Here is a 15,591-nt window from a genome sequence, read left to right as displayed (position 1 = left end):
TGCCCTGTAACCTGTACTACACCTGTAAAGTATACTACACCATAACGTCTACTTTTTACAAAATACATTGTATTTTTCTAACAATATTATCTAAACACGCGTTCACATTATTAAATACTGTTTATTTCATGAAATTTATGTTATTTTAACCATCCTAGAAAATATTAGTCACTAGTGACCAATGTAATGTATTATGTTGAGGCAACTACTTCAAGAAAAACTCTACATCTTTATTTATGTATATCCGTGACCTGGAGACGGCTATCGTGCAGAAATATTCTAAATAAGGAGAGAAAATATTATTGTACCCTTGAATATACATTGTGTTTTGCGTTGTAAGGTCTAGGAACAAAGGAACTAATTAACAGTTTTCTATTTATGTTTCTTATAGCCTTTAGCTGAAACCATAAAGTTAGCTTTTTGTTAATGTCCTTTGCAATAGACGAACGTTCTTATTGTATTGTAACACTGAAAGAGTGAGGATCTGAATTACCATATACTATACCTGTACTTTTATTTATCTCAATATATTTTTATTTACAAATTAATCCACTGGTTCCTCTATCAGTCAACCTTAATAATATCACACATTAAATTAATAAATAATGATAACAATTTACTTGATTTTGACCTCATACACTATGTCAGTACTTTTATTTATCTCAATATATTTTTATTTACAAATTAATCCACTGGTTCCTCTATCAGTCAACCTTAATAATATCACACATTAAATAAATAAATAATGATAACAATTTACTTGATTTTGACCTCATAGACTATATCTGTACTTATACTTATTTCAATATATTTTTATTTACAAATTAATCCACTGGTTCCTCTATCAGTCAACATTAACAATATCACACATTAAATTAATAAATAATGGTAACAATTTACTTGATTTTGACCTCATATACTATGTCAGTACTTTTATTTATCTCAATATATTTTTATTTACAAATTAATCCACTGGTTCCTCTATCAGTCAACATTAACAATATCACACATTAAATTAATAAATAATGATGGCAATTTATTTTATTTTCAGCTCATACACTATACATGTACTTACACTTATTTCAATATATTTTTCTATTACAAATGAATCCACTGGTTCCTCTGCCAGTCAACCTCAACAATATCATACATTAAATTAATAAATAATGATAACAATTTACTTGATTTTGACTTCATACACTATACCTGTATTTATACTTATCTCAATATATTTTTCCACTACAAATTCACCTACTTGTTTCTCTATCAGTCAACCTCAACATATTACAATAAATATATATAAAATAGTACACATAAATGATTAGAATGAAATTGATACAGACAAGTATAACCATGTTTCTCTCTTAAAGATATTAATTTTATCAATAGCACATGTATATTTTTAAGAAGCGTAAAAGACAAGAAATACAGAATGCTGTATTTTAACCGGTTTCGTAGTTGCACAAAATTATTTAATTCGTTTAGATATTGCGCAAAAAATGTTCTCTTAATCGCAACTCTCTTACCGCTGTGTGACCCGAGGTCGCATATTATCACGTCAACCATTCAACCACCAGCGGTGCCGTCGTATTTCATCCGCGGCAGATTCGCGTATCACAGTCACCTGGTTGCACTTGGCGCGCTCATCCCCTGTGTAACCCTTATCAAACTTCATTATTACAGGTTGTACAAACATAACAGTCCTTTGCAGGACTCTGCTTCCATCGAGTTCTAGACCCGTGAACCGCTTTCGCGGCGCATAGAAGGGGCCGTGTCTCGAGGGTTGAAGGGGGTTGCTTGCTCAACGGATGATATATTATCGGGTGCTGTTTGCGCTTTGACAACATCGCGAGGCATAAAAACGCTGACTCATTTAAAGCGGCCCCCGGGATTGCGCGGTGCTCCGGGAGGATCCGCGTGCCGGCACCCCTCTCAATCCTCCTCTCACCCTCTTCCAGCGGCATCGCCGTCCAACCTCCCCTTTTCCGTTCTAGAGCGATTCACCCCTCTTCTTGTACCCATCTTTCCCTTCTTTCTATCTCTGTTTCACTGTAAGAGCCGTTCCAGCCTCGTTTTGTCCATCGGTTCCACGGCTCCTCGCTCCACACCCACCACCCACAATTTCCCGGTTTTATCCAGCACCGACTACCCCGTTCCTCCGATTCACCCCCATCTGGAGGACAGCTCCGGCATCTCGTGACTCTGTTTTCTTCCACGCCACCGGCGACTGGACTCATCCTCCTTCTTTCTCGTTCTCTTCTTCGCGCTTCTGTCTTCCATCCTCGTTGCCAGCATTTTGCCTGCCTGTAGCCGCACCAGTGGCGCTGCTCCTCTTTCGGTTATCCACAAACTGCCTGCCAACGTTGCCCGTGGAATCAAGCCCCTCTCTCCCGCTGGAATCAAGCGATATCTTCTGTTTCTTTTTTCTTTTCTTTCTTCTTTTGCTGCAGGGAGCAGGAAGAAACTTACACCCTTGGTCGGTACAGCTAACGTCTCTTATAATTGCGATTCTTCCTATAATTCTTATTAAGGCTAATTAATTGCAATGGCTTGTATAATTCAGTTTAGCCAGTGTTTCCGCGTGAAAGGTTTGTTTGGCATTGGTATCTTCCCTACCCTTGGGATATCCAAGGTGCCTGAATGGTTGGAAAAACGATAGTTTAAATTACTGTTTATTGTTACATTTATAATCTTCAGGCAGCCGTGATCTTCGCAATATAAATGAATATAATGAGAGGGACTTGAAGTATTTGAATAATTAATACAGTAGCAATTCTGTAATTCTTAAACTTTTGCAAATAAATGTTTACTCAAAGGTACCCATTCAGCGACGACTATGTCACCTTTCCAGAATTCCATTTCGCCAACCTAACCATCAATTCATACCGCAATTAATATCACAAGACGATCACTAATTTTAGACAATATTATGCCTGTCTTGTCCACGTATTCATATACCGGGTCTTGCTTACATTCAGCATCTAACTAACCTACAAAGTATCTGTGAGAATAGGTTGAAAATAATTTCAAGGTTATCAATTCAGCCTTGCGTGTCAATATCTATTTCTTATTAACAGTAGTAACTTTTCAAAATCCTCAGTAGCAATGGAAATAATTTATTAAAAAGTAAACGTTCTAAAAAAAAGTAAAAGCGTTTTGCGGGAAAGTAGCCAATTTCCTTTGCAATCAACGGCTAGAATTGCAAATTTTAGGTTATAGCCATGACCAATTTTTAGGGATTCATACTTCATTGAAGATCAGAAATTAATAGAAGGCGGGTATATATATATATATACAAATACTAAAAAACGTATCATGCCAATTTGAAATTTTGGAAAGGTTACTACATTTCTTGTTTCTAATTTTTCCTTATTTTTAGCACTTTGACTGCCACGCTGAAATCACATGTGGAATCATTTAATAATTGCCCTGAATATAGGAGTTTCTGACTTGCTCGTTCCTACAAATATATTCAATTCATTATCATGTTATTTCTTACACAATATTTTTACTATGACGCCACGGGAGTATTTTTATTATTCAAAGCATGCAATGGCAAAGTAATAATAAATTGATGATGTAAGACAACATCTTTCCCCAATGGACCGTTTATCTTATTGGTGGTCACGCGTGACCATCATGGCGCCTTGGTAGCAGTTGATATCGACATATCATAACAAGGCTTCTGCTATTTCAACAAACCATTCGCATTCGTTGTTTCGTCGTAAGCAAAACGTGCAGAATATATTGGTGAAACGTGTAGAAGATATTAGTAAACAGTATTTGCTCATGCTATATATAACAGTAAGGTACGTTCACACTTCTAACCTCAATTATGTGATCATAAAGCAGTATTTACTTATTTTATTTTCTAAGGTGTGTTTATAATAATATTCGCAGATTACCACTCAAAGATATGGACGCAAACACAGTGCACAGTTAGATGCAAGATTTGTCCTCATTTTCATTTTATTGATGTTTTAATAAAAATATTTAATTGTCAAATGGGGCACTTTTTATTTCAAGATGTCTTCTAACCTCAATTATATGATCATAAAGCAGTATTTACTTATTTTATTTTCTAAGGTGTGTTTATAATAATATTAGCAGATTACCCCTCCAAGATATGGATGCAAACACAGTGCACAGTTAGATGCAAGATTTGTCCTCATTATCATTTTATTGATGTTTTAATAAAAATATTTAATTGTCAAATGGGGCACTTTTTATTTCAAGATGTCTTCTATTTATCGGTTATATTGAAAATGCTCTAACTGTCATTTTTCGTACAATTTTTACAATTGTAAGAAGTTGAAGCGTTCCTGTCACCAATGACCACGTGGTAGTCAAAGTCTTAATAAAACTCAAATTCACCCGACTTGAACGTTCTTCATACCCTAATTAATGTAACCAAGTGATCACAAGTTGTTTCATACGTTCTGTCCCTAATTTCTTCCTCAGAGTAGCAATCTTAGACGGAAGTTCGTACGAGTTTAGGTGAGAGGAGGGTGGAGGCGTAGGATCGGAGAAATGTGGGTCGCAAGGCGTCCCTCGAGTGGATCTGGCGGGGTATTCAATGGGGTAAATGGGCTATTGCATATTAAATACGCCGATAGGGGAACGAAACGAAAGAAGATGGGAGGAGGGGGACGTAGAATGGTTCTGGGTTCTGGGAGGAACGTGTGGAGCTATGTGTGTAAGCTTGATGCGGTTATTGATTACAGGCTACTGTCATTGACGGCCCGTCATATGGAAACGGTGACCGTTTTTCGTTACGCATACACGAATATGCCACGCTAGAACGCGGCCATCGTACTCGCACTCGCAAATGCCCATCAATTTCTACGTCCCGTCCTGTTCGATTCGCTACTTTCTCTTCTTCCGCTTCTTCTATTTCCCAATTTCCAGTCGTGTCGAACTTGCTTCGAATAGTTTTTTCAATGGTATTGTTACGACAAGTGACGGTTGCTGGACGTGTATCTCGAGTTTTGTCAAAATTGGCGAACACGGCTTAGCAATTGTATGAAATACAATGTTGCACAAAGTATGGTTGAATCGTTGGGAAATTATAGTCAAACTCTTAACCCTTAACGCTCTGACTTTCAATTGTAAATATCGACCAGCTACTGCAAATTTATTCTCATCATATTAGGTCACCTGAAAATTGTTTAATAAGATGATAATAGATGAAGACCAATTTCTGTTTTATATTATTTTATTGAATTAGGTATGATCTATTCGTTCTATTTCTATTATTACGCTTGTGCCTAATTCAATAAACCAATATAAAACAATAAACATTATGCGTTTATTATTTGCTTCTAAAACGAGAGAAACTTTTCAGACAACCTAATACTTCGACTTGCAAGTTCTTAAGTGCCAGATTTGAAATGCTACAATGACCTGTAAATAATAATATTCAAATCATTCAAAACAATACTTATACCTATCTGAGAAATAATATCATTTTGATTACAATATTTATATTAATTATAATTGAGTAATGTGTGGAATTCGAATAGACTTAATAATCGAAAATGAAAATATATTAACGTGTCTGTTCGTCGAAAGTTGCCTACGTGACAAAACTTTCATCGGCTAGACATGCTATGGCGAAGGTACAAAAAATTGGGGACGCAAAAGCTAAGAACAAAAAAACGTTGGAGATAAACAGAGTTTCGACGTAGGCAAAGTATTAATTTCAGTGAGTTAATCCCTGTCAGATTTGAAGGATGCATAATAGAAAGGGACGAAAGGCATGATCATACAATTGTGTATGCTTCTAACGGCAGATAACAATCTATGTTATGATAGGTAATGATCACCTCATAAATGACGACGCCATAAACTCATGCGCAAACAAGTCTATGTGGTTCTTGGGAAACATCCAGAACGAATGTTTCACACATATTCTAAACTCGTGCAATTTTCAATCTCAATGATATTGCACACTTATTAACAATCATATCTGAAAAAGAAATAGTAACATTATTGAGGTATCTGTAATTTTGTGTGCTAGGTTAGATTAGCCGCGTGTAGTGACATACATATATGAGTATGAGTGTGTGAAGCACGTACGTACACAGCGTCTGATAAAGCAGCTGAATGCAACTGTTCCGTTGGTAGCGCGGTAGGGAAGATGGTGGGACAACGAGAGTGCCGAGACGCGTGCAAATGTATATCGATGAAGATCTTGTCAATCACATATTAAATAAATCTGAACCTATTTTAATATCAATTCTAAGTTTAATCTAAGTGTTTCTATACGTTTATTTCGGCGATTAAGATCCACAATTCTCATGGACTTCGTTATTATTGGAGACTTCCTTTCAAAAGTGAAACACACGAAGTTATTTTAAAATTGAACGCTAATGTCTATAGGTATATTACAACTAAACTTGTGTTTATGTAAATTCTGATTTGTAAAAATGCAAGACTAAAGAAATGGAATGTAAATACAGATTTCATATTCCAAATATTACAAACCGGATACTTTACGTGTTTGTACATTCACACATATTACGTACGTTCTATACATTTCTAGTTACTTAACCATGTTAGCTGCGTTCGACGTGTATACACGTCAATCCAAAACGACTTCGGTGCGGTTGATGTGTATACTCGGCCTGTAAAATAAAAGATTGGCATTTATTCTAAAAACTATAAATTTTAGTAAAAAAGTAATATAAATGATTTCTAGTGTTACGTTTCCTTTATACTTCCAGTAAACTTACTGTTTGTTTCATAAAAATTAATCTGATTATTTGATACGTATATCGGCTACTCCCCGAATTGTTTTGTGTTTTATACCAGCTACACCATCGAAAGAAAATCCACGTCACGTTACTAGTACTCAACCTGCGAAGTGCTATTTTCTGTGGTATGGTACTTTATTTTCAAAAATACCACACTGAAATCAATCTAATTTCTTAAATTATTTTCCTCTAATGTTTCTTGTTTATATAATTTTATTATATTTATTTAATTTTAATTTATATTAATATTAATATTAATTTTAATTAATATTATTAATATATTATATTAATTAATATTATTATTATATTTAATTAATATTATTAATATAATATTAATATAATATTAATAATATTATAATATTAATAATATAATAATTATAATATAATATTAATAATAATATTAATAATAATATTAATAATAATATTAATATTATATTAATTATAATATTATATAATAAAATAATATATTAATTATAATATTATAATATTAATAATAATAACATTAATAATAATATTAATATTATATTAATTAATATTATTATTATATTTAATTAATATTATTAATATAATATTATAATAATATTATTAATATAATAATATTATTAATATAATATTATAATAATATTAATTTTAATTAATATTAATTTAATATTAATATTAATATTAATATTATATAATATTAATATATTATTATATTAATTATTATATTAATATTAAATTAATATTATTAATATTATATAATACTAATTTTAATTTATTTATATAATATTAATTTTAATTTATTTAATATAATTTTATTATGTTTTAGCAATCTTTAAGTTTTTAATAACAATGAATTGTTAATTTTTTATCGAACGAACATGTAATTCTTCCTCGTTTTAATTTACTTTTATCGTAAAATTAATAATAGAAACATTTTACCTGCATGGACATCTCCATTATAACTATAATCTTCGTCAAATATATTATTCAATTTTGCTTATTTCAAAACAAATGTTCTTTCAATCGTGTACGCTGAAAATTCTGCGAAATATTAGGTTGGCAACTAAGTGATTGCGGATATTGTCATTAGGTGATAACGACAAAATCCGCAATCACATAGTTGCCAACGAAATACGATATCGATTGATCAAGGAAAAGAGAGGAAAAAAGAAACGGAAGCGGGGAACAAAAAATGAATGAGTTTGGCAAAGAGTTAGACAAAGTCACAGTTACCGTGAACATCGACAGACAGAAGGCCAGAGAGGAGCGGACAGAACGAGAGTCCCGAGGACGCGTGTCCCCAAAAGCCGTGGAGCTCAGCGTTGAGTGATGGCCGCTCAGTCGACCTCGTAACCGGCGCCATACATCATTCAAGATGGCTGGCTTCTCACGCTGCTCGGGGAGAGACAAGGGTGACAACCCTCCCGTCTCTGCTTGCTACTTTTGACTGGCTACGTCTACGCCTTCGCTGATAATCGTGTTACGAAGATATCAATCTTGGAGCAACACCCTCGCTTCTTCATTGCAAACTGTATTAACGTTAAAAATGTGAACACACGCGGAAGGAACTTGGAGGTGTAACTTTTTCACTTTTTAACTTCTCCTTCTTTTTCGGACAATCGAAAAATTCCAACACTATCGAGAGACGTTTCGATTGATTCTTTAGATTTTTGCTCATTTTCGTTCCCCTTTAATGTTTCGGGAGAATGTAACGGGGGATGAACTTTAAGAGATAGCCCTTGTAAGATTTATTAATATGCTTTCAGCTTCGTGATTTTACTTTTTCTTTGTCTTTCTCTCTTTTCTCTTTCTTAAAGTTTCTTTATAGTGGGTGAGAAGTGTCTCGATATTGAATATGTTGAGATGTCTTGGCAAATTTGGAAGCGAGTCTTCTTTGGTCGTTTATAGTTCTTCGTCTGTATCAGAATTTCTTTGAGGTTAACATTTTGTACTATAACAACAGAAATGTCGAGAGGTAAATTTATAATTTTGCGAAATGTCTTGTATATCATTAGAAAGATGCCGAGAACTAAATTTATAATTCTGTGTTAATCACGTTTAATCATAAAATCACTCCACTGTCGAGTAATGTTACTTGGAAGATTAACAGTTTTCCGAAATAGCTGTAATTGCTTGAAATCGAGCAAAATCCAAGGAATTACTATTTCAAAAATGACGTAAGAAATTAAGAGGATACAAAAGTATCTTATACGCCACCTATCATGGACAATCTTGTACTAACGGGTCTTTTCCCACTTAAGATCCAGCCAAGAAATCTACCTTACCAGCATTAGATTCATAGAAAACTTCGAGTTTTTCCTAGTTTTCCCTATTGTTCCTAGATGAACCAGCCACCAAAAACACATTAATGAAATGTTAATGCAATTCCGTTGTTCTCTTCGTTGCAAAAAATAAACGCGACAAAGGATCCGCATTAAGCGTCCATCTCAGAAGTTTCTTTGCAAGTGGAGGAAAAATAACAGCGTGACATCGCGACAAGCGGTATAAAACGCACGAAAATTTAATTAAAAGGCGACGGAGACGTCACCGCGTCAGTTCGAGGGATGAAAGCACGGCGTTATTAATATAATTTTGGTTCCCGCGTTCATATTTTCGCTCTGTCCCACAGACACCTATCATTCCACTTTCCCCTTTTCGTCGAATTTTCCGCGAACATTCGTAAGCATTTGTCCCTCGAGTGAAAATTGCATTCGGAATTCCCGCGCTTTCATCCCATCTCGCAAGGATTCCTTAATAAGCCTCTTTCGAATGAAAAATCTTTAATCGTCCTTATAAATAACGAAAGAAGGGAAAAAACGAGCCAAATAATATTTCGATAATGTCGAAAAAATTGCACAATAAAATTTAAAAAATAATTTGTTGAATTTTTACGAGCGTGATCAGAGCGCGCAGATTTATCTGGCGCGCCGTGTTAGCGACGAAATATCGTTCCGCGATTTCAGTATTATTCTAGATTTCTAAAATAAATGGTTATGTTTTTCTAAAGACAATAACGCTCGTCTATCTATCATGGGTCCGAGCAATATTGGCGTATCCATCGGATGTAATATTGAAATTGTATTCTTTCGTAATATGAGAGTTATTTATGAAACGTAGCAGGCAATATAGCGCGCGGGGATGGCGCTGAAATCTGATGGTGGCGTTACAATATGATGCGAAGAGGATCGGAGGCCTCCTTGAAATGCGGACCGTGCGTGACACTTCCTCCCACTTATGAAATATTTCCTCCTCCTTTATTAGATAAATCGACTAAACATTTCTGCAGTACTATTTCTATTTTCCAATAGTCAAACTCTTCTATACTTTGCATATGATGTTTCTCTTTAAATGGTTATTTAGTCAACTGCTTACGAACTTATAAACATATTTCTTTCGTTTCTCTATAAATTCTTTCTCACAATATCGCGGTAATCATATTTCTGCTTCACCACTTGTATTTTCATTCTCGAATAGCCGAGCTGTCTTATATTTTATATACGATATTTTTTTATTGGGTTGGCAACTAAGTGCCAACTTAATTGCTAACCCTAATATGTCAATTTCTTCTTTATCGATAATATCACATTACTGATTTTTATTTCATATCATCCAGTATATTTGTTTTCTACCAGACAATCTGTCTTCCATTTTACATACGATATTTTCTCCACAACTCGTTATTTAATCCTAACCCTTTATGAGTTCCATATTTCTTTCAGTTCTCCACTCAATCCTTTCTCGATGATATCAGAATGGTCTCGGGATTCGATAAAGATCGTGATTAATATATCTGACGATGAACAAGGAGAAAGAAAGCCGCAGAACACGATATTTTCCCGTTGCGGGACTTTTCAGAAAACACGCTGGCAGCGTGTAACGTGTACGGTTAGAGCTCAACGAAGCGACAGCTGTTCGCCGGTTGGCTGCGCTATTCGATTGTCTCGCTCTTGATGATTGATGATCGTTCGGGGTAGCTGCTGCTGCTGCTGCTGCCTGCCGCTGCCCGCCACCTTGACACCGCGTCTGTCTTTTCCCTCATTTCCCGCCGCCTCTTTTTTTCGTTTCCTTGGCAATTCCAGTGCATCGTAGCCGGTCGATGTACCAGCCTGGAATACCATTTTCTCCAGCAATTCACCAGCCACGATTCCGTCTCCTTTTAATCGCAGCTTCTTGATATTCGGGTCGACTTTAACGTAACTGCCTCGAAGAAAATTTTCACAGTTCGGCTTGACGTAATTTTAAAGAACGCAGCGAGCAAATTTATTTTGATGTTGAAAAAGTAGTAAAATATAAATAGTAAGGTATTGTAAATAATGTGATTTCAAATCTTATATACACATGCGTTATTTAATTTATTCTCAGATGACGGAAGCTGGATCAACTGTATTATTGAAATTTATTCATTTTTACGTTATATGTCGAAAATGACACTGTGAGTTCGCACTCGCCATCTATATGCAGATGCGCTAGTTACAATAAATAGTAACTAGAAGATAGTTCTAGATATAATCGATAGATTCAATCGATAGGTTCAAGATATTCTTTTGTTTTATCCCTAGCCATATAAGAAAGTGCAATAAGGATTCAGCTCAGAACGGTGTGATAGATTTATCCGAGGAATAAATAGCTATTGTGACGCTACCTCTAAATACAAAAATAACGCTATATTCTTGTGTTACGTTTTGAATGTATTGTTTATCGTGATATTCAATTATCGAAGGAGGTTAAAGTACTTTGTTTGTTGTAAAATACTGTGAAAAATGTATTAGGTCGTCCGAAAAGTTTCTTTCGTTTTATAAGAAAATAATGGACGCGCAACATTTTCCGTTTTATATTATTTTATCGAATTACGTGTGATCCACTCTGTTCTATCAAAATAAAGACCAGAACGTTCGACAGGTTAGGTTTCTTGTTTGTATAAAGATGCATCGTTGTAAAAGAAAAACACTTTCTGGACAACTTAATATTTTGTTTTAACAGTTTTATTATTTATCAGTTATTTCTGACTTTTACCAAATTTCAGCTGTACCTAACCCCAATCACAATTCATATTACAATACTCCTGTTTGATTACAAAGTAAGATTAAGTGGTAAGAAAATGAACAAAAATACCTCGATCACGTGTTTTCCTGCGATCCTCGTATCAATCTTAAACTAACGACACGCAGCCTTCGTCAGGTGAGAATTAAAACGAGATTTTCCAATGAAAGAAAAAGAAATTGAAATAAATTTCCAATGCCTAACAGGTTCCTCTCTCCACTCCTATTTACACGCGTGCTGCAGACAATTAAACCTACCGCTAAAAAGGTGAAACACGCGTTTCTTCGCGTCGAAATGGACACTGGAACCGCGCTGCCGGTTGTCAGTGTCCAGCTCCGAATATCCGAAAGAGCGGTTGGCCAGCAGCAAAAAAGGCAATTCGAGCGGCGCGAACGCGGCCAATTCCGCTCGAATCCCAATGCGCTTGGCGTACAAGGCAAAAAGAAGATGTGCACGCTGTTCTACCTGGCGAGCCAAGGGAATTAGCCTTCGGGAATCGCGGTCGCGATGCATAATGCAGGGGTAGCCGCGCTGGATTTATGTAACTTAATTTGTAACGCGCGACGTCCGACTGTCCTGTCCGTCTAAGAACAAGTTCGAAGAGGAATAAAGGGGCGGATCAGGTGGAGGGGATCATCAGGAAAGCTACGCACACGCGAGACCGTGTAATAATGGTGAACTCGATGAGCAAGTTTTTCACTTTGCATGCAATAAGCGAGCAGACTCGACGAAATGCTGCTCCTTCCGCAACAGCGCGCCATACCAGCGGTTTTAATAAAATCTCGTTGATCTAATAACACGAGTGTGACCGTGGCTAAAAAGAAATCGGGCTAAGAGCCACGCTGACAAAGAGGGGGAAAGATATTGGGAAATAAAGGAAGCTGGCAAGGATGGAGATGCTTGTCATGGTCGCTGGTGAAAAATGATGGGCTGTTCCTTTTTCTTGATTTCTCGCCAGGCAAGGCACTCTTTTGACAACTGTGATTCGGAATTTATGTACAAAATTTGCCTGCTCAGGTTTAGTACAATTATAGTAGCACTCTGTTTATATGAACCTATCGGTAGACAAACCGATGAAACAATGGATGAAGCCTATATATGTAAATTTAATTAACAAAACAAACAGTTGAATTTAATGAACTTTTTTTTAACGAATGCGATTGAACGTTCACTGAAATTTACTTCAGATAAATAGAAGTCATATAAACGAAGTTCTACTGTAAACATGTCAATTCAATGAACGAGAATGCGAAAGTTCTTCTCAATGTATCGATTCTACATAAGACACAGGACAATAGAGTGTCTTCTAACTTTACCTCGATAAATTCAGATCTACTTCCTGAAACCTCTTCGTCTTGCTCGGACCCTCAGATGCTGCTTCATTTAAAAGCCACAGGAAACAACAGAAGTAACGCGCCACAAATTCAAAACCATGGTCGAGCCGATGTCGACCAGTTTTCAAGCAACAGCGAATGAACGAATCGTCACTGACGATTCTTCATCCGTCGCTAAGGAGGATCCACGTGGTCGTTCGCGAGCTCGTGGAAAGTTGATGCTGTAGCCGTCGGATCTTGCTCGTATTGCGCAAATAGGCGAACTGAAAACGCATTGACACGGGAGAAGCCGTCTAATGCAAAAGGGGAAGCCGAGAGGAAGGACGATGGAAGAAGAGAAGGAAGCTGATGCTGAATGGCGCCCTACCTGGTCCCCAAAGTCATAAATCATTTCCCCGCGATACTACCCTTCTGCGTTTCCCTGCAGCATAACCTCGGTGATCGGCGACCGGCCAACATCACCTGCGATCCAGACTCCGTCATCTCGAGCCTTGACCGCGTGCTCCAGGATCAGTAATACGTGGTGATGCACGCGTGCGCGTCCTGATCCGCGTATCCTTTAGTTACCAACAAGTTTACGACGACCTCAGTGGTGGTTTCTTTGTTAACAGAATTTGTTTGTTGAGAAAGCAAGGGAGCTTGGAATTGGAAGAACAGTGGATCATCACGTCGATGGTACGACCACGTGGATTTGGCATTGAAAATAAGAATACAACAATTGGAAAACAATGGAACAATATTGGACAATTGGTTGTTAAAACTGTAGAAGTGGTTCGTTTGGTTTTATGAAGCAAACCTCCTTTTTAAATCGTCAAAGGATTTTCTATGAGAAAAATAATTTGTTTATTAGAACGACTGCTGTATTGTTGTGGTTTATTCTAATTGGAACTGTTTCCTTACAAAAATCATATTGTATTCAGTTTCTTCAAATTCCAGTGCATTAGACGGTACTGTTACATCTTGGTATTTATTATTAAAAGAAAAATCTATTTGGAGAAGGTTAGATAAATTAGTTAAGAAGGTTAGTATAAAATAGTTGTATTTATAGAAAGGGTACGTTTTCTAGTTTGTTAATAAATCATTTTGATTGATCTGCCCGGTGTTAAGGAGCTAGAACTTGATCACCCTTTATACACGTATGAAAGTACCCTTATGATTTCATTGATCGATGATTATATTAAGTTTCAGTTGAACTTCTCCCGGCAGCGATGCTTAAATTTACATTTGTTGGAACGTTCAATCTTTTGGCAGTGGAAGAGAGAAGTCCTTCGGAGCTGGAATCGTTCGCCACGACAAACGTAAAATTAATAGCCGTCCTTTACTGCGCGGCCCTATAGTCAGGCATAGGCTGGTGGGGGACCATAAATTTCAGCACACAGATTCAAAATGATCCCCTTTATTGCCCGAAACCCGGGTTAGTTCTACGTCGACCTGGACCCCGTGCAGTCGGTCCATCGACTCTCGAGTCTCGTTTCCTTCGTGGCCGTGGATTTCCTTGCTTTCTCTTGGCTCAACCAAACTCGCCGTTAATCGCGAGTCGTTGCTCCCGTCGCACCGTGCGAATCGCCCTTAGATTGCTCGGTGTCGCCGCCACACGCGAATGCAACAACGTGCATGTCGAATGGATCCTTCCACTTTTTCCATTATCAAAGTAAGTACTACAACATGGATTATATATGGCAATGTAAAAATATCATTAAAAGAGAAATTAACGTTCTGCGTTCTTAGTTATGTACTGTCGATACCGTAATTTGTTTGTTTCGAATGAAATGAAGTGTATCGCTGTATATTGGTATTTGATAGTCGGTTTGATAGATGTTTATAATTGCTTGTTTTTTCTCTTAATGATGGCGTAAATGTTTGATCGATGGCACGTACTGATCGCAGCGCTTCAAAATTTCCTGAAAATATTCGGCTGTTAGCGTAATCGATTAATTAAAGTTTCATTGCTATAATTGTTGGATAAATACCAGAGTTTAATAAACGTGCATGTATAAGTAATTTGATTTGTTTATATAAATAGTTTGATTTGACAGATTCGTTACTTTCGTTTATCATCGACGAGTATAATCGACTGGACTAATGAAATATTTTTCCCTGAATAAAAGATCACATATAGAGCGTTCCAGAAAGAGTAAATAATTTTTGTATCGTCCTCCGGGGTAGTTAAAGGACGAGATGAAAATATTTTTATCCTATCCTGTCAATTTTTTATTCGTCCAAAATCGCCAAGTGAAACAGACAAATAACATGGCTGACACCACCTATCGGTGACCTCTCGAACGGTATTAAATCTCCAAGAATCTGCGAGGTGGAGCCACGATGTTGATTCACATCGTGTGCTTCCTTTTTTCTACGTCTTTCCGTAACAAAAGCGTTAATACGGAAACTTCATATTTCATTTTAAATATTCTGCGTGTTTTTATTCTAACAATTGTCCATCAGAAGGATCAATTATTTTTCATTCTTAATTCGTTTCT

The 15,591-nt window shown here is 36.2% G+C and overlaps 1 long non-coding RNA gene across 2 annotated transcripts; it reads left to right on the top strand.

Annotated features, from left to right (window-relative positions):
- The first annotated feature begins 11,251 nt into the window (after window positions 1-11,251).
- LOC126926709 (uncharacterized) lies at window positions 11,252-14,501 on the top strand. 2 transcript variants are annotated; one of them, XR_007714800.1, is made up of 3 exons: window positions 11,252-11,466; window positions 11,761-11,915; window positions 11,984-14,501. It is a non-coding gene; the product is annotated as an uncharacterized LOC126926709 (long non-coding RNA). The 2 variants fall into 2 exon arrangements; XR_007714801.1 differs by having other exon boundaries at window positions 11,253-11,460; window positions 11,984-14,500.
- Window positions 14,502-15,591: the final 1,090 nt, after the last annotated feature.

The sequence above is a fragment of the Bombus affinis genome, chromosome 18 (genome assembly GCF_024516045.1).
Source record: "Bombus affinis isolate iyBomAffi1 chromosome 18, iyBomAffi1.2, whole genome shotgun sequence".
Classification (NCBI taxonomy): domain Eukaryota; kingdom Metazoa; phylum Arthropoda; class Insecta; order Hymenoptera; family Apidae; genus Bombus; species Bombus affinis.
This window is presented reverse-complemented; position numbering and strand designations above follow the sequence as displayed.